Here is a 20,086-nt window from a genome sequence, read left to right as displayed (position 1 = left end):
TTTGTATTCATGAGTATGATTTCTTGTATCCGTCTGGGTATTTTCTATACGTTGTGCCATTGATGAAGGCAATCTGTACGGTATGTAATTTATTTTTATTACCCTATTTTGATATTTCAGTAGTATAGTGGTTTCGCATATTACGTTAGTTTCAGAATTTCGCTGGATCAATCTTCGCTTTGTACGTTTTTTAAGCTAGGTTTTTTTTAAGTTAATTTTAAGTATGCCTTTTTGCCAGTATTAAGACACTGTAGATCCGAATGGTTTTAGTTTCAACGAGATACATCCACGCAAGTTAAATGTCGTGACAAACAAATGGACAACAAAATGATCCTATAATGGTTCTGTTATTTTTTTTTATGATATTCGGAAACCTATAATTTTTTCCAAACACTATTCTTCGTTTGCAGAGAAATATTTTACGGGAAATACTATTTTAATATTTCAATTCAATGTTATGTTTACATATGCATCGAAATGTGACATGGGGACATACATGTTGTAGGTTATTGCCGGGTCCCATGTCACTGCATATGTCAAGGTTCCAATAGGAAGCGGTTTTTGGGTCACAGGGCCCTTTTACGAGTATCTTTATTATATTTATGTGACCTGCCAGTTTGTAAATAGAATAGAATTTATTTACTCACACACATACGATACTAATAAACAAAATGCAAAAAAATACGCACAATTACAACACAAAGTCAATATGTTTTCCAGTACACATTTTTTTTATACTGCGATGGTGGTAAAGAAGCATACGGCCCATCTGAAGGTAAATGTGTACAGTACCGTATGGATACCTGAGCCACCAAATTTGGCGTACGTATGTATGAATTCACGCATAGTTTCACACAAACACAATTAAAGTAGAGAACTCAATTTGTATTTTAAACTAAAATACAGCACATACTTTTAATGAGAGCTTCGTGTTTGGTATTTATTATTAATATAGTTAAACGGGTTTTAATGGTAAACGTCGAGCGAGGTAAATACTTTTATTTCACATAAAATTATTCGTGTACCGTTTTAACTATATTAATAAAATACACCACATATTTATGACTGATAATTATTTTTTAAGTAATGTAAGTTGTGCATGTATTATTTAAGCTTTCTGTAAGCTGAAGGAATCTTCAAGAGCTAACAGCTTTTAAAGTTATTTTACTATAATAACCATTTAAATATAGAATAAAATCATGAAAATACAACCAAAAATATTGTGATATAGTGATGCAAATCAGCACGTTTAATAGAAGATTGTGCCAGTGTACGGTTTATCTAACAACATGTACCGTCACGCATTTGTTACTATATGTAGTCTTAGTAATTAGTCTAACGTAGAGTAATTCAAGATGTAACAGTTAATATACAAGTTTCAGCCCACTGTGTGTGTTTACTCTCAACACCGCTCCTGTCATCACAATATATATAACCTTTAATAATAAAATAAAACGAATAGACCGTCCCGACCACACTTTTACACATAATCAAGACACCGTCCTCGCCAGCGAAGACAACGACCTCATACACACCATATCGCGCATTAAACCGAGCTCTCCACACCGGCGTTCCCCGGTCGCCCCTCCGACTGATCCCCCGTCCAATTCAGACGAGGACCGATGTTACGACGGCCTGAGCCGAGGTTCGAACCCCTAGCGGTGCCCTCAGACTAAAGTCGTATCCGTCAGGCAGGAGTTGGCCTTCAGCCGGTCCATAAGTCCTTCCGCGGGTTTGGAGTGCCATCTGTACTTGCCCCCTATCGTCCGGTGAAGCTGTAAAGATCAACAGCGGCCAACAGCATTAGAGTAGTTCGAAAAAAAAATAGCAGAATCATTGAATAGTCACAATTTGATTTTACTTCACATACGTAGAGCAGATGCACTGCACAAAACTTGCTTTTTGCTCTTTCATACAAATATTGTTCAAGTTAACATTTTTAAGATTTTGTTTTGAATACAAAATACCAACTTCCTCCTTACATTAGTTTAGGTACTATAATATGGGCAGCATACAGTGGCGTGTCTAACGTTCAAAACAAGCGACGCGACGCGACGTTCAATGCATTTAAATGTCTAAACCTTTCAGTATGGGAATACAGAAGTATGCTCTATGTTCGCAAACGATATAAGGAACAATAGAAAAACGATAAAAATAACTGGTATACAAAATATCGTATCATTTTATTTAGCACTAGCTGTACTTGCAACTTCGTCCGCGTATTTTTCTAAAATAAAAGAGTTTTTCTAAAATAAAAGTAACCTACGTTACACCTTACTACATCAGTTACCTACCAAAAAAAAATCCCGTTAAAATCGGTTTAGCCATTTTAGAGATTAGCCGGAACAAACAGACAGACAAAAATTGTAAAAAAATATTATTTTAGTGTGCGTACCGTATTTATATTTATATGCATGTAGTAACAAACTGTTATTTCAGTATTACAAACAGACACTCCAATTTTATTTATTCAATTTCAAAATTCATTCATTTATATGTATAGATAATACGTTTAACATTGCAAACAGAGCAGGCATTAGTACTACATGCATATACATTACTTTTTTTATATACGGTTTCACCAGCTTCAAATTTACAGCCTATATGTTATTCTGATGTATAAGCTATATTACTGCAAAGTTTAATTAAAATCCGTTCGGTAGTTTTTGCGTAAAAGAGTGTGACTATGTGTTATTAATAATAATGATGAATAATGTTAATGTGTTATTAAAAATAGCCTAAATAGCGGAAATAGCCTAAGCTATATTACTCTAAAATATCATAAAAATCCGTTCAGTAAGTTTTGCGCAAGTAACAAACATCCGTACTTACAAACTTTCGCGTTTATAATATTTTTAAAATTAAGATGTGTGCTAAACACAAAGTTTTAAAAATAACTTCTTTGTAAAAAAGCTTATTATAAAATTGAAGAATTTATAAATGAAAATCATAGCGCTTACAATGTTATCTGATTGAACAGAGATTAATTGCGTAGCGGTGTCTATGTTGATTGTCGCATGCCTAATCCTTGTTGTTAATTAAATATAAGTAAATCTTTATTTAAAAGAGCAACACACAAGTTTCATGCTCATTCTTCTTGTGATGAGCGGTAGAATAAAAAAACTTGACTATTCAAAAGTGTTTATATTAAGTTTATTTGAATAAAGATTATTTCTATTTCTAACTATTACAGACAACCAAATTATCTACTCAGTCAGCTACGAGGCAAGATACGATACATATGATAGCTTTCAATCGATATTTAGGCTTGGTTGACTTGGCAGCGTGCAGTTGATTATTTAGGTCGCTTGCACCTAATACCGCTACGAGGCTACCTATCATAGGGACTTGATAAATTGGTCTGCACGTCGGCTTACTCCGCGGTTGAGGAGATGACGGATGACAGACAACGACGCACCGAAATAGCGTTGTTATAAATTATCTGTCATCTATAGGAAATTTTGTAGAGTGCTGTTATGAATGGTGTTATTTGAGCGGATTATCTTCTTTACGCAGTTACAAGTAATTTCAGTGGGAACATAGAACACACTAACTTGACGTGACGACCTCGGTGGTCTAGCGGTCTAGCTAGGTCGTCACGCTTTACGACTGATGGTCGCGGGTTCGATTCCTCGCACGGCACAAACATTTGTATTCATGAGTATGATTGTTTGTATTGGTCTGGGTGTTTTCAATGTATGTATTTACAAAAAATATACATTTATGTACCCATAACACAAGCTCTAGCTAGCTAAACTTGGGTCTAGATAGCGCTGTGTGAATTGTCCTGAGATTATTATATATATATATATACATTATATAGCTTTAAAAAAATGGTAAAATCCATTTTTCTGCGTAATTTTGAATGCCAATCAAGCTGACGGTCTATCTAATAGTATGTTGTAGCCGTCACTACATATACCTACATGAATAGCACTACCGAAATCAAATATTACTGAGTTAAACTTTTAACAAACCCCAGGGTTGAATCTTTAGACTCGCCTATTTCAGCTGCTAAATAGCTTGGTTTTTAAGATGGCAGATGGCACTCCAAACCCGCGGAAGGGCTTATGGAGCGGCTGCTAGTGGTGCTATATATGTATAAAGATGACGTATTATATCGTAAAGAGAAACTACTTTCCATCATGTGAGTTCCAGCCTGTTTGCCGTTTCTTCTTATGCTAAAACATTCAGGATGATGACAAATTTACTAGTTGGCATTTCCCCTTGTGCGTCATCGCTTCTACTCTAAAAATCCCATTAAGTCTGACAATCCCATGGGAAACTGAAGTGAGTCGTATAAAATGGAAATTGCTCGTCATAATCGCATTAAACTCAAAGCCTATCGGCGACTTCAAAGTCGTATGTAATTAGAAAATGTTGTAACTGAATAATGATATTCTTGAATTTTGTAAATTAAATTAATATATGTACATTGAATGTAACTAATTTAAAGACATTATTGTGGTACCGTGTTAGGAATCGAACCGCGATCATCAGAAGGAGAGCGCTGCTACACCATTAGACCACCTAGGTCATCAAGATGGCTTTTGTAGAAACAAAATAAAAATATTGTTTTTTTTTTAATATTACAGTACCTTTTATAAAAAGAATCTTTGCTAATTACCTATAACTCAAGTAAATATACTATTTTTCTTTTTACAGCTCCCAATTTTGGCTTGAACACAACCATGAAGCGAATTTGCCTCGTTAGATCTAATCTATACATTTATTATTATAATATTCTTCTTGAGTTCCATATTTGGCACATTATTCTCAAATATAACCAATCTTTTGCCGAGTATAGGCGATTCGTCACATGAAACTAATAACGAAAACTAAGCCTATAAACCTTGAACTTAAAACATATATAGATAGATAAAATTTTTATTTGTATCCAAAAATTACGAATATAAACAAAGTTCTATAAACAAGTATATATGTGTAGGAAAATAATACATAAGAAAAATAACAATAATAATAAAAAAACACAACACACTTTAACTTATACGTAAAATAAAAACATAAATATAAAAATATTGCCTGCGAATTTTCTTCAGCAAAATCTAAAACTAAAGTACAAGATAAAAGTTTGAGAATGGTAAAAATATCGGCTGTTATATTCTTCATCGATATCAATACAATTTTAAAAGTAATTAGAGAAAAAGCAGTTTGGGAACCTCTGATCTACACGAAATGTTATGAGATTAGACCAAGTTCGTAATTCGCCTGGAGCGAGGTACGGCATTTTGGGAAACCTGAACTCAAGATACACAACAATAATCGTAATCAGTTATCCAAACATCTCACTCTAGAAATTACTATTAATTTAGTTGAACATACACTCGTAAGTAAGGCAACTTATATTTCTCTTGCCTTTGCTCACATTGTGTCTAAATAAAAATAAATAAAACGTGGTAAGATTTAAAGAAGAATCAGTTATCCAAACATCTCGATCTAGAATTTACTATTAATTTAGTTGAATATACATTCGTAAGTAAGGAAACTTATATTTCTCTGGTAAGATTTCAAGAAAGTTTGTTATTGGCGAAGATTATTACGGAGTGAGGTACGGCATTTTGGGAAACCTAAACTCAAGATACACAGCAATAATCGTAATCAGTTATCCAAACATCTCACTCTAGACTTTTAAATTAATTTAGTTGAACATACATTCGTAAGTAAGGCAACTTATATTTCTCTTGCCTTTGCTCACATTGTGTCTAAATAAAAATAAATAAAACGTGGTAAGATTTAAAGAAGGTTTGTTATTGGCGAAGATTATTACGGAGTGAGGTACGGCATTTTGGGAAACCTAAACTCAAGATACACAGCAATAATTGTAATCAGTTATCCAAACATCTCGATCTAGAATTTACTATTAATTTAGTTGAACATACATTCGTAAGTAAGGCAACTTATATTTCTCTTGTAAGATTTCAAGAAGGTTTGTTATTGGCGAAGATTATTACGGAGTGAGGTACGGCATTTTGGGAAACCTAAACTCAAGATACACAGCAATAATAGTAATCAGTTATCCAAACATCTCGATCTAGAATTTACTATTAATTTAGTTAAACATATACTCGTAAGTAAGGCAACTTATATTTCTCTGGCCTTTGCTCACATTGTGTCCAAATAAAAATAAATAAAACGTGATAAGATTTCAAGGTTTGTTATTGGCGAAGATTAGTACGGAGTGAGGTACGGCATTTTGGGAAACCTAAACTCAAGATACACAGCAATAATTGTAATCAGTTATCCAAACATCTCGATCTAGAATTTACTATTAATTTAGTTGAATATACACTCGTAACTAAGGCAACTTATATTGCTCTTGTAAGATTTAAAGAAGGTTTGTTATTGGCGAAGATTATTACGGAGTGAGGTACGGCATTTTGGGAAACCTAAACTCAAGATACACAGCAATAATCGTAATCAGTTATCCAAACATCTCACTCTATAATTTACTATTAATTTAGTTGAACATACATTCGTAAGTAAGGCAACTTATATTTCTCTTGCCTTTGCTCACATTGTCTCTAAATAAAAAAAATAAAACGTGGTATGATTGAAAGGAGGTTCGTTATTGGCGAAGATTAATTGCCATAGGACAATTCAATATGATCATCGATATGTAAAATTACACCGTTAATCTTCCTAAAATAAATAAAGTAATAAGATCCCGTGATATTCCCTAATTGTACGTATAAACAAATGTTACTGAAACGGGAAAAAGAATCGTTTTGAAGAGCTTCCTCTCTCTTATACGAAACTGTCCGGGTCAGCAATTATTATTTTATTTCAATCAAAATAATATATATATATTATATTGATTGGAAATATATACGTATATGAACTATAAGGCATGGACGGATAGATGTTTGTTATGGTTTGACGCAAAAACTACTGAACGGATTTTGATGAAACTTTGCAGTAATATAGCATACACATCAGAGTAATATATAGGCTATAATTTAAAAAGATGTTATGTAAATTAGGAGAAATATAATGATAAATGTCAAGTAAGCGTGATGTCGACGAATTTGCGCGGGTCAACTAGTATATATATATGACTGTAATTAGTAAAAGCTACAAATAAGTATCTTTATAACTAAAGTAGTTGAGACTGACTTTCAACAGCTTTCTGCAAACTCTGAGCCACAGAAAACACATTAAGCGTGCTATATCGTATTCTTTTTTGAAGTCGGCAAAGTATATCGTTATACATCTAATTTAAGAAATACATAAGCTAAAAATGTTGTTTGTCCCTATTTGTGAAGGTCTTATTATAAAAGAATTAAAAGAAAACTTTCGCCTAATTAATTCTTATTCAAGGAAGTTTCGTTTATATTAAAATCTCCATTTTTCGACGTTGTAGCTACTTAAAATATAAACTTATGACATGAAAGGAATTATAATATATTTATAATAATGATTCTAGTTGAATTGTTTGGGAAGAACTTTTTGATATACTCGTAATATAAGCTAGTGCTAGCTAGTAATCTACAACTTTATAGTCATCATCAACATCATCGCAGCCCGGAAGACGTCCACTGCTGGACATAGGCCTCCCCCAAAGATCTCCACGACGATCGGTCCTACGCTGCTCGCATCCAATGCCCTCCAGCGATCTTGACCAGATCGTCGGTCCACCTTGCTGGAGGCCTGCCCACGCTGCGTCTTCCGGTTCGTGGTCGCCACTCGAGGATTTTACTGCCCCAACGGCCATCTGTCCTACGAGCTATGTGCCCTGCCCATTGCCACTTCAGAGTCTCAATTCTTCGGGCTATGTCGGTCACTCTTCACACGGTTCTGGTTCTTCTGCGGATCTCCTCATTTCTGATTCGATCACGCAGAGCATTTATAGTACAATTTAATAATTTAACTTAAAAGATAACTAACTAATATTATTAACCTAAAACTAAAAACCTTAAAAATATACTATTAAAAGGAGTCTCTTTAGGCAAGGTTCCGAAGATACTGGTAGTGTTCCCCTTTTGAATAGCTATACTAATTATTTGTCGAGGTAGCTGCCAGCTCTCCGGTCTGCTGTGATGTTGATATAAAGTGCTCATTATCGGACATCGATAACGACTTCGTCGAACTGAAACTGACGCTAGATCGTCACTGCGTGCTCCGTAACGTTTCTAGCATGAACATAGATAGATTTTTAGTTAATTACAAAATACATACATATTTCGTTTACTTAAACTATCAAAAATGATACAAAAAAATATTGTTCATTCATCTATATGTATATAACTCAAAGGTGACTGACATAGTGATCTATCAACGCACAGCCCAAACCACTGAACGGATTGAGCTAAAATTTGGCATGCACGTAGATGTTATGACGTAGGCATCCACTAAGAAAGGATTTTGATTAATTCTACCCTCAAGGGGATAAAATAGGGGATGAAACTTTGTCAATTTTAAACCGATCGGCCTGAGACTTTGCATGCATAAATCTACTATGACGTAGGCATCCCCCAAGAAAGGATTTTGATAAATTCCACCCCTAAGGTGATAAATAAACGGGAGCGAAGCCGCGGGCAATAGCTAGTCATTTATAATTGAAGAGGCACGCTCTTGTCGGTGGAGCTCTTACCACTTTCTACAATCTTCCATCATGCTCTCTAAATGTTGATACGACACGACTCGAATTTTGTCTTTAATTTGCTTAACGTAGCTATACCTTGGTGTTCTCCTACCCGTCTTTCTTTCTATTTTTCCCTCAATAATAATTTTCACAAATTAATCGGCCGTATCAAGTGCCCTAACATTTTTCCTCGTCTATTTTCTATAGTATTCAATATCTGCCTATTTTCTTTCATCCTGTGTAATAAATACTTCATCATTTCTTATTTTATCTTTACAGCTAATTATTTCCATCCTTTTCTAACACCACTTATTTACATTTTTTAAACATTCATGTACAATTTGAACATACAAATGCAATGTATAATAATAAATTGACGGCGTCGGTGGTCTAGCGGTTTAGCACACTGCCTTTTCTGATCGTCGCGGCTTCGATTCCTCAACACGACACAAACATTTGAGTATGATTGTTTGTATCAGACTGGGTGTTTTCTATATATAATATGTATGTATCTACAATAAAAACATATATGTATGGATGTATTTATTTATAAGTTATCTAGTACCCATAACACTAGCTTTAGGTAGCTTAACTTGGGACTAGATGGCGCTGTGGGAATTGTCCTGAGATTATTATTATTATTAATAATAAGGAGTATATATAAATAATTATGTATAATGTATATGTCCTACTACTTTAAAACTGTCAGAAACTTACAACACACTAAGAACACTTTAATCGTCATAATGCTTAGTAAAGATCATAGAAGTGACGTAACAACTATTATTTAATCTGTGGTAGAGATAAGAATGAGATTCTACGTACTAAGTAATTATCTCACCTGTTGGTGAAATTTAACATTTATAACGTAACTTCATACCTCGGCTTCGCACCTCTCTAAATATGTAAATTATTTCATTTCGTACTTCTTATTCCTTATTCTGTAAAAATGTAAGATAAGGTAAGAAAGAAACAACGTTACAACCGACCTAATTTATTCAGATGAATGTTGTAACTATGTTGTGACTGTACGTCGCTGTTTTTATCGGATAAAATTTTGCCAAATTGACTAATTTTATACAGGTTAGGTATACTGTGGTTTTTTTATGGGTTTGGACTATTGTCAGGTTCCTCGACCTGTAGCACTGCGACCAACATAGGTCTGTGCTCGTCCTAAGTTGGATGGATGGATGTTTAGTACTCTTTCAGGCAAAATCTTCTAAACGAACGAAACTTTACAGTAATGTAGTTTGTCAAAATAACACGTAGGCTATAAATGTTATGCGTATGAAACCGCCGGCACTTTTAGTATATAATATTTATAAAAGTTTTTTTTTTTATTTTCCCATGTCAGGTTTATTTATAGTATCAATAAATCAGTCACTATGAACGATTTAGTGCTTCACAGGCTTCCTTTAAAAGCTAAATAGCTGTCCCTAGGGCCTACAGTACTACACTGTTTTTAGGATTGTATTTTACATATAAACGTTACAAATGTAGAACTTGCACTGAACTGAAAAAAATCATCAATACTGAGCAGAATTCACTAGGGAATCTACATATTATTCAATATTAAATAATACAATTTAGAAGTATCATATAAGGTGTAAAGTTTACCAAAAACTTTGTATAACATTTAGCTTTTATCCCGTTAAAGAACAGGTATGACTGTATGTAAGAAAAAAAATAATTTAGAATGTATATTACCTACTAAACATTGCAATATAAATCAACTAAGAGTCGCGGATTACGCAAATGTCCTTATATCACACAATCGTCACGCCAAACGACGGAATAAAATGCTTGCGCGCACTTTTTGGGCGACAAAATTGTCGGTAACGACGCTACTGCTATTAATCATGGTACGTGTGTAGACTCCCGTATACTCCGGCATTATCATGCAAAGCGGGCGGCGACAGTTGTCAAGTTTGCAGGCGTCCTTATTTTATTAACGACTGTTATATCTGTGAACGTAGTGAAGTTTGTGAATTCGATTTTTAAATTTAAAAATTAAAGTAATAAGCCAATGATAGGGCTAGTTCGAAAAATTAAAGTAATCCCAATAATAGGGCTAGTTCGAAAAATTAAAGTAATCCCAATAATAGGGCTAGTTCGATTTTTAAAAAATGAAAGTGAATCTAATAAAATAATCTTCGATATATTTATTTAATACGTTCTCTATTAGTCAACCATAAGACAAACTGAGAAATTAGTAAGCGGCACATTGTACATAATTTAGTAACATTCCCACGTGGTAACTTTACGTCATAAATTGTTATATCGTTTACCTATGTGGATAAATATAGACATAGGTAAATGATGATAATTTTAAAATTATTTCATTGTTATGTAATAGAGAAATATGTTATTTGGACGTAAAAACATAGATGTTTTATTAATGATTAACTATTATAACTTGTTTGGTTGCACAAGATAAAGTATACATACTTTAAAAATTACATATTTCTATTTAAATTAATGCAGCCACGATAAGAATAGAATTTCTAAAATACGTGATTCTTAATTTTTGTTCATAAACAGAACTCCGACTCTTTATGATACGTATTTCTCACAAACTTTCAGATTTAATTTTACATACTTTTTGGGTTTAAAATTATTTCTTTATAGCTTTTTTATATAGCTAATTCTTTTTGTATAGCTAATTCAACCTTTTTCTTACTATTTCATGCATATAGAAGATAAAGACAAAAATTATCTTAGTTTAATTTTTATACTAAACTATAACATATTGCCCATGTACAATTAAAAGAAATGAAACCAAATCTTTTTTACAGTACAACTATGAATATAATACCATAGATAAACATAATATCTTTTTTATCGAAATTGAAATAATTACAATAATTATAATAATAATAAAAGAGCCAAATGGGTGTGAATCAAAAGATATATGTTTGTAATTGTAAAGGTCAATCTTCTTATTTCATAAAAGCGTAACTTTCACAAAAAAAATACCATAATATTGAGCAACTCCTTTTTGCAGTAGGTTAAAACAATAGTTATCACATAAAAAAATAATAACTAATTTACTGTGCATCGTAAAAGCAGCCGCACCTTTAGGTTACAGTCTATGGTATAACGTAGAACAAATATTTGCTGCCAGGCAAAGTGCTGCTCCGCCATTATCTCACTCAAGGTATACCTAAGGGCATACTTATATACCCGGAAGTGTAAAAACAGACGAGGAAAAAGGAAATTGGGAATATGGATTTTCTTTTTGAGAGAATAAGCTTTGTTGTTTGGAATATTAATACTTGGGGTTGAAACGGGGTTTTCACCCGAGTGACTTCGGTTTTGACCCATAGGGTATTTAGACCCTTGACTGGATCGGCTTACATGTGTGATGGAAGTTTTAGAGCGTTTATGTAAGTGCTATAGTAAGGTCAGAATATCATACAAAAATTCTGTTATCGTCTTATTAATATTAATATCCTTGGATAATTCACACAGCGTTATCTAATCCCAAGTTAAGCAGAGCTTGTGTGATGGGTACTAGGCTACTGATATAAATACATAGTTTTTTTTTTAAAATACATACATAATATACATAGAAAACACCCAGACTGATACAAACAATCTTATTCATGCATACAAAAATTTGTACTGTGCAAGTAATCGAACTCGCGACCATCGGAAGTAAAACGGTATAAACCACTAGACCACCGAGGCCGGAAATTGTTTAATATTTAAATATTACAATTTAAACATCTCTACTGCTAGTACCTTTAGCTAACCCATTTGCCATTATAATCGTAAAGACAAGTATATATGTGTCATGATTTTATATAAATATTGTTTTATTATTTATAATAAAATGTCGCCACTATCGTAAGAAAGTTGATTGGTGGTGCCTGACGAATACTACTTTAGGAAAACGCTAGAGGTTTAAACCTTAGCTCAGGTCATCGTAATTGCGATCCCCATCGAAATTGGACGGGGAATCGATCGGAGGGGACACACTCATGAAGTATAACTCATACCTTGCATTCCAGAAGATCAAGGTACCATGTTTCCGAACCCTGTCATTACGCAGCTATTTATTATGTAACAAAATATACAAAACAAGTAAGGGTCTAGTAGAAGACCCTCTTTTGCATATTTTCATATTTTTCATTAATAATTTCGTCAAGTTCCACTCCACACAATGGTATTATAATTTCATTTTGTAATATTCAAATTATAACTTTCCCAAACGACGGTTAGGTAAAGAAAAACTCCGCTATACATAAGCAGATATCTCTATTATATACTTGTAATGTTTGATTAGGATAATTTCTGTAAGAATTTATATTAATATTCGGTAAATAAATTTTTGTGTTATTTTTGTAAGCGATTCTGAATAGAAAAGTTTTCAATGTGATCATTTTTTTTTATATTAATATATCCATTATTTTTGTTATATAACTTATATCCTCTAATTATTTATATAATTATACAATTACTAGCTACTCGCCCTGACTTCGCACAGGTGTACATGTATTATATATATAAACCTTCTTCTTGGATCACTCTATCTATTAAGAGAACCCGCTTCAAAATCCGTTGTGTAGTTTTAAAGTTTTAGGCATACATAGGGAAGGACAGACAGCGACAGCGACTTTTTATATTATGTAATGATAAATATTAGCTATACATTACATGGTAACTTTATTAATTATATATATACATTATATTTAATTAATTTCCACGGGTTGAAAATATATTTCAAAAGGTCGAAGTTCTTAATTAGATTGATATGTTCGTGCATTGAACACAATACATAATGGTAATATTGAATTCTGAATCTATTTCCAACCGACACTAAAGTAACTGACTTGCCCATTTATTTTTATTAACATCCCTTAATATTACTCGGTGCTAAAAAAACCTGTAGCACTGCGACCTGCATAGATCAATTGTGCTCTCTCTTTTGAGTTCGCTGTCCGTCAGGGACAAGAATTGAAGGATATTCTTTGGGACAGTTATGGATGATTTTTATCTCCTCAAGATAGAGCGTGTAAATAATTTACTCTAAGAAGTAAAAGTGGAAATTTAAAAGAAAAAAACAATCCCGGGTTTTATAAGTCTGAAAATTTCAATAATTATTTCTACTCTAATTCTCTGTTTCACAAAGAATTAAACTAGAAATAATTACGTAGTAGAAAGTATTTGGTTTCATGAGTATTCTACTGGCTACTAGTATTCTATCAGCTTAGTATCGGCTTTTCGACTAACCCTTATATAGATGTACTAGCTTTTGCCCGCGGCTTCGCTCGCGTTCATTTATCTCCTTAGAGGTGGAATTTATCAAAATGCTTTCTATGGGGATGCCTACGTCATAACATCTACCTGCATGCCAAATTTCAGCTCGATCCGTCCAGTGGTTTGGGCTGTGCGTTAATAGATCACTATGTCAGTCACCTTTAAGTTATATATATTTAGATAAAAAAAAGAAAAATATATTTTCCAATAACGGGAATTTCTATCTGTGCATTCTACTACAAATAAAAATTCTGTTTACTCACAAATATACTAGATAACCTACACACGTTTTCCGAACTGTTCCGAAACTTTACTACAGACTAGTCCGAAACAGTAATCTACTATGTTAAATTAGTAAACCCTTCTCTTTAGAAGTAGGACAAGTCTTGTAATATCTTTGTAGGCGGGATGCGAAATACGTGTAATGAATGTTAATTTTTTTTAATTATCATACTCAACATCTGCCTGTGACTTTAGGATAATATCTGTATGATTACGACGTAATTTATTAGCGGTAACGGCCTGTACTGTCGGGTGGCTCTAGGGTTGAACAACTCACATAAAAATAATATTACATATTAGGACGCGCATTTTTTGTATAATTAGAATGACTACTGATCGCCAAGTAAATTCAACCTTAAATAATTAAAATAATAAGTTTGAAAATTATTAAGAGTCTGCTGTAAAAGATTTGCTTTACGTACATATAGATTACCTTGATAAAAACACAGAAACAAACCCCGATTCGCCGATTTGACAGTTAACAATATTGTCATTATTTGACATTGACTTTTTATTGTCAGTCGTCTAATATAATGGTAACGAATGTAATATTTTTTTTTATTGATTTAATGTAACGTAATTAAAAAAATATTATTATCTTTCTGTACTTATTCTCTATATAATCTGTAAGTATGCGAAATTTCTTGCTCTTTAGTCCTGGCAATTTTTGTAAAAAGGGGTACAAAGTTTTTGCTTGTCGTATTAATATTATGATAAACATGCTGACGGCCTAACTGATGATCGTAATCTATATACATACATGAGTAATGACGTCACGTTATTAAGTAGGAATTATGTGTTGTCATTCCAGAGAAATAACATATCATGCCTAATGGATTTTTTAAAATAATAAAATGTATTTATTCCATTCCATTATTAGTATTCACAATTTTTTAACAATAAACATCTTGTAAATATAATAGTATAAGAGAAATTACACTGCCATTTCTCACCCTCCAACTGTAATACAGCATACAAAGGAAGACTTGGCGGCTGATATAGGTGAAACAAAGATACCCATGTAGACAAATTTATACATAGTCTGCGAAAAAGACCCGTATATACAAAACTTCCGTAAAAGTATCTATATTACCGTGAAATATGTATCAAAATCCGTTGCGTAGTTTAGAAGAAATATAAGTTGTGATAAGTGAAAAGTTGGTAAAAGGGGAAACAGATAGACGCCGGTAACAAGTTTGTTTTAAAATATATATAGATGTACAAGGACGTAGTATTGCAATAAATACAAATTTAGATTTTTTTCTGTTATATAAACCAGTAATAAAAAGTTTTATACTGGCCACTCAAATCGCTAGAAATACTAGAAAAAAAGAAAATGAATTTTGTTTTTAAATTTTTGAATAGAGAATACACCAGTTTGTGTGTTTAGATAGTATTTATATTCTAGACAATATATCTATATTTCTCTAATCTATTTGTATACCTACATATGTTATTAGCGAAATTAACTACAGAAGAGTTATACCGTAAAAAAATTACTCGAAAAACCTCAAAAATAGTATTTTAGTTAAAAAATACAGTTTTCTAAATCGACATAAGCTTTTCTAACTGTATATTTTGTGCAAATAGATTACTGTATTGATACAAGTGTATACGAATAGGATATAATATTCTACGCTCCGTAGCATGATGCAGATGACAGTTGACATTTTAGCTCTATACAGTGTTAAGAAACTGTATAGGTGTGAAGTTAAAAAGTGTTTAAAGGTTTTTAATCCATTGCCAAATAGAAGAAAACAAAGGTTTTTTAATAAAATAAGTAAATGCCCTTATATATGTATATTTCTTATAGATATTATTGTTCAATATAATGAAGTTTTGTAAGTTTGGAATTTGTATATCAACGTTTATTAAACATCATGCAGTACCTAGAGTATATAGATTTTAGTAAATTCTAAAGTTACAACATTACTTCTATATTCTGTGTCTTTATGTACAAGACGAATGTACAAGTACATTTCTTTTAAAATATCCTCTGTAAAAAACACATTTTATTAATCAATTCCAAAATTGATTCATTTATTTGTATTCTTTCCGGTCCCGATGCTCTTCCGATACGGGACGTTCAAATTAAATTAAATTGACGAACGCAATGCCAAATCCAATTCATCGAATTCCTTCTGTCTATAACGTATCACAAATTGGAAACGAATAGTCTTATTGACAAAGACATTTGTACTGGAACGCGAAAAAATGTATGATAAATTCCATACATTAAAAAAAAGAGAAAACATTACCATTCTGATGGCACCTCTTTGATGGACTCACCAATATACACTCACACTTACTCATATATACCATGACAATTTTAAATTTCGAACTTTCGAATTCGCTTTTTAAATGTGTATACGTACGCGCGCGGTCGTAGTGTCGTCGGGATAGCCGGGACGCCGGCCCGAGCGATCGGGAGGCGATTCGTACCACGAGTGAGTGCCGACCCGCCGCGGTCTCCCTTATACAGCTCTCAACCCCAATACTGAGGCGGTGGGCGGATGCATACAGAGCTGTGTATCCTATGTATAAGTTCCATTTATGTGTGATTTTTATAATTGGTTTAGATTAATTGTTATTGAATTTTTTAATGCAATTTTATATTTTATTTACCAATGAAGCGTTTTTATATGTAGGTTAATAAGATTAATGGAAAATGTTATTAGAAGTGCTCAATAATACAAGTAAATTGTGCAGTTATGAACAATTTACTATTAGGAACTTATAAGAAGCTATTACGTGCCTAAAAATATTTTCTCTTCCTTTGAAAAACTTCACTTTAAAAAATGCAGTTGGTAAACAATTTGCATTGTTTTATTAAGTAAAATATTCAGGTTAATAATATTATTGTTCTTTAATTTGACGACCTCGGTGGTCTAGCGGTCTAGCACACCGCTTTACGACCGATGGTCGCGGGTTCGATTTCTCGCACGGCACAAACATTTTTTATTCATGAGTATGTTTTTTTGTATGGGTCTGGGTGTATTTGTATTTACGAAAAAAAAAATGTCTATGTACTTGTATCAGTTATCTAGTAGCCATAACACAAGATTTAGCTAGCTTAACTTGGGTCTAGATGGCGCTGAGTGAACTATCCTCAGATAAAAAAAAAATCTGTAGTAACAATAGGAAATAATTGAAGTATTTTCAAAATCAGAATAAGAGTAAAATAATCTGACTATTAAATCCTTCACTTTTATTTTAATGTGGAATAACACGGGAATAATTTAGGACCAATTTTTAAATACCAAAATAGCCTACAAATTTCGCAATATTTTTTCTCTGAATAATGACTAATAAAGCAGTTCAATAGGAAATAAAATATACGAAAGGTCAACATGTAAAGATAGCTAATTGATTTCTTATAACTTGTTATTTATTATGTACAAATAATAATATTATACTTGACTATAAAACTATACCGTTATTTATAGGATTCATATCAAATCTATATGTAAATTAAATATTACGAAACAAAAATAGGTAATAACAACTCCTGTAACATAATTTCACAGTGCCATCCCTGTCACACCATCGCGGGTTGTCAACAAAATGTTATTACCGTCATCTGCGCCACAACCCACCGCTCCGTCCACTGCTGGGAAAAACTCCCAAGTGGCGGAAAACACAACTTACAAGTAAACACCAACTTTTGATGTCAACTCAACCTTTGCACTTTTATGTTCCTGGTTATTTACAATGTCGTTTCTCAAATTAAAATGCTTCTCTACAACTATTTTATTAATGTTTGTGTAAACAGAATTATCAGAAAAGAACGCTTAATTCGAATTTTAAAAGCTACTTGATATCAATTTGAAACATTTTTCCGAATCCTTAAAAAATTGCGCGTATTTAAAAATAAACGTGTCTATTTTATGAATGTGTGTGTGTAAAAAGGATGAGCCAAAGAGATCGCTTAATTCGAATTTTAAAAACCCAGTTGATCTAAATTTGAAATTTGATTTTCGAATTACTTAAACATGGTGCGATTTTTTTTATGATTAAAAAATAGACGCTGGCCAGGTAGCATAAATATGTAAAATCTATAAGCTATTTTACAGAAAATAATATCAAGTGAATGTCAACTAAATTAACTAAGCATCAAAAGATTAATCTGTATAGCTTTGTCCCTTTGCCTTTTTCAACAAGGATAAACTATTACCACAGATAAGATAATATTATATAGTATTACTAAGCCTAATTAACGAACAGTTTTTGGGACGGTTTTATACATAACTTAATGTAGATACTATTCCCATGATATTTTAAACAAAAGGACGATCGGTGTTTTGACACGAAAGTTGGTAAATATCAAAAGGTACCTTATTTTCATATTTGATTACATTCAAAGTTAGGAGTATACAAATATTTATTTGGAAATATGTCGGACTAGATATTTCCAACTTTTGTTGTCAAAACACCGATCATTTTATATTTATAATCTTGTATATAAAATTCTCGCGTTACAATATTAGTTACCTTACTCCTCCGAAACGGCTTGACCAACAACTCCAATTTTTCACCATTCTACCATCAACCCCAATTTTTTAATAGCGATTTTAATTTATAGGGCAAAACAATGTTTGCGAGGATATATATATATATATATATATATATATATATATATATATATATATATATAATACATCAAAAAAAAATTAAATATTTTAATTGTCAAAGTAGCGAATGAAGATTTGTTTCTGTGCTGTTATCAAAGAAATCTATGTGATGCAAGTCTTTTCAACCTATACGAGAATACCATTACAGGATAATGTTCGAACTTATAATTTTAATTAATCATGGTCTAATTTCAACCACCGGTCTACCACTAGTTATAGTAAATAGCCTATATTTGTATTAAATTAGCAGTATGAAACTACCCAAGTAAGTATATGTCAGATTACAATTACTTGGCCTTATTCAGATGAATTAGGCCGTACATACATATCATCATCTGCTTCTTCCTTATCCCATTTATTGGGAGTCGGCGTAATATGTTTTTGTCTTCCATTCATCCCTGTTCGCAGTCATCGCGTTATTTACTTCCTTTCTTACCATATCATCTTTCACACAGTCCATCCATCTCTTTTTCGGCCTTCCTCTGTCCTTATAACCATCCACATTCATATGTAACACCTTCCTTAAATTATAACCCTCATTCCTACGCATTACATGTCCATACCATGATAGACGATTACTCTTCAACCTCTCCGACACCAGTGCCACTTTCATACTTCCTCTAATGTATTCAATCTTTATCTTATCCATTCTTGTCACACCATTGGCCGTACATACATAGTAGAGACGATATTATATGTAGATACATAATCACATACATCTCGATCACAATACTTGTTTATTACATGCGTTTGTTTGTAAAACGCTCCCAGCGAAATATAATAAAGCCTTTTACCAAAGAGTAGGAAACGTGGTCATAAATAATAAACATAAAATACGCCCAGGCGGGCTGCCTTTAAAGTATTCATCGCTAGCTTCTGTTGACTGGCTCCGTTTAGATATTGGTTGTATTTATTGAAACTAAATAACTCGTGAATATGTCAGTTTTATTAAGTGACCTCAAAAGGAGGTATTCAATTCTGTGTAATTTTTGTGCAAGTTACATGATATTTTTTATCGAAATAGTATATGAATAAGGTCTATTCAAATTCAAACGTCATATCTTCTTGATATATTATATTAGAGATTAAAGTATCAAATTGCCTATTTGTACAGAAATAAATAACCTAGTTTTTTTCTATGAAGTGACATATTTTTTAATCAAAATATTTACCCTCATTATCTATACATTACTGTCATCCAATCGGAAGTTCATTTATGCCTTTACGAACAGACTCTGGGGATCTACATACGACAAATTGTATGAAAGCAGTACAAAATGATTTCACACAATTTGTCGCCTTTGCTAAA

General features: G+C 32.5%; 1 protein-coding gene across 2 annotated transcripts in view; it reads right to left on the bottom strand.

The window, feature by feature from the left end:
• The window catches only part of LOC131850594 (U8-agatoxin-Ao1a-like), a 47,215-nt gene extending 30,627 nt beyond the window's left edge, over window positions 1-16,588 (bottom strand). For both annotated transcript variants that reach the window (XM_059200883.1, XM_059200884.1), the window contains exon 1: window positions 16,522-16,588. The gene's annotated coding sequence lies outside the window, so the exon portion shown is untranslated. The remainder of the gene's footprint in view (window positions 1-16,521) is intronic.
• Between the last annotated feature and the right edge of the window lie 3,498 nt (window positions 16,589-20,086).

The sequence above is a fragment of the Achroia grisella genome, unplaced genomic scaffold, assembly GCF_030625045.1.
Source record: "Achroia grisella isolate CSIRO2021 unplaced genomic scaffold, CSIRO_AGI_Agris_v1 utg777, whole genome shotgun sequence".
Classification (NCBI taxonomy): Eukaryota; Metazoa; Arthropoda; class Insecta; order Lepidoptera; family Pyralidae; genus Achroia; species Achroia grisella.
The sequence above is the reverse complement of the archived record's forward strand: the minus strand, read 5'-3'. Positions and strand labels throughout refer to the sequence as shown.